Source organism: Elephantulus edwardii, unplaced genomic scaffold (assembly GCF_000299155.1).
Source record: "Elephantulus edwardii isolate Elephantulus edwardi_28Jun2011 unplaced genomic scaffold, EleEdw1.0 scaffold00048, whole genome shotgun sequence".
Classification (NCBI taxonomy): Eukaryota; Metazoa; Chordata; class Mammalia; order Macroscelidea; family Macroscelididae; genus Elephantulus; species Elephantulus edwardii.
Genome location: NW_006399798.1, coordinates 3078505 through 3079900, shown reverse-complemented (window position 1 = coordinate 3079900; position 1396 = coordinate 3078505).

Genomic DNA, 1396 nt, shown 5'->3' with positions numbered 1-1396 from the left:
CCTCCCCGGGCTGCCCTCGCCACCTCCCCGGGCTGCCCTCGCCACCTCCCCGGATGCCCTCGCCACCTCCCCGGGCTGCCCTCGCCACCTCCCCGGCTGCCCTCGCCACCTCCCCGGCTGCCCTCGCCTCTCTCCCCGGATGCCCTCCCTCGCCTCCCCTGGACACCTTCATCATCCTTAGCTCCATCATCTTCCTCCTCTGCAGGCTCGCCTCAAACTCCGAGGGGAACCTTCTAGCAGCCTTGTCCTTCCTCCCCTGGGCAACCTAAGGCCAGTCCCCACATGCTCTTCCAGCGCCATCCCATCAGGTTCCAGTGATGGGGGTCATTGTGGGGACATCCCTGAGGGTCTCTACAGGAAACTCAGGATTCCAGATGGTTCTGTGCGCAGTTTATGGGCCTGATCCCACCTCCCCAGTCCCAGGGACACATACACATAGACGGCTTTGCAGGCTGGGTTCCAGCCCATCGAAACAAAGCAAACGAGGAACAAGAATGTTTTGCTTCCCAGTCCTTACAAAAGGGAGCTCTGGTGCCTGAGGGGTAAGGAGGTGGTGCTGCCAACCCAAAGGCACGCAGTTCAAATCCACCAGCTGCTCTGGGGGGAGAATCATGGGAAATCTCTTGCACAATTTACTGCCTCTGAAAACCTGCTGGAGGGTCAGCTATGGGTCGGTTCCGACTTGACGGCGCACATCATCATCACAGATGCTACTGGAAACCACAGGCTTTCAAAACTCTGATCCTATGTGTTAATATGGCAAAACTATAGTGACCCCTGTGGGTTTACAGGTTCTTTGAGTCACACAGGCTGCCGGGCTTCTGAATTCTTTTCTGGAATCTTCCCTAGACTCACCAGGTATCACTGCTCACAGGCAGGGGTTCTGCTGGCATCCCTCCCCTAGGCCTCCTGGCCTGCTCTGGGATCATCCCCACACCGCATCTGTGTGTGGGGAGGGGCAGCTGGACAAGCTCCATTTTCTCTGTTCGTTTTGTGGCCTGCACTGCTGGCCTGGTGTTCAACTCCTGGATTTACAAAGAAATCCTGGGCAGCTGAGTGGACCAGGGCAACAAAGTAAAGGGAAGAGTGGCCAGGAAGGTAGGCAGAAGAGTAATGGGTCAGATCACAAGAGGTCTTACATGGGAGGGCACAGTGAGGACTCAGGCTTTTCTCCCAGAGAACTGAAGGCCGTGGGAGGGTTTTGAGCAGAGGAGGGACACTCCTGCCCGAGGTTTCCAAAGATTGGGCATCACCCAGGGCTCAAGAAAAGGTGGTGGGCTAGGTGCCTGGAGGGGACATTCAGGACACCTGCCTCAACAGGAAGGCTTCCTGAAACACGAAGCAGATTTACTCTGAATCCAGCAGTGGGGAGCACTCCCTGTCCTCTCAACTGCAT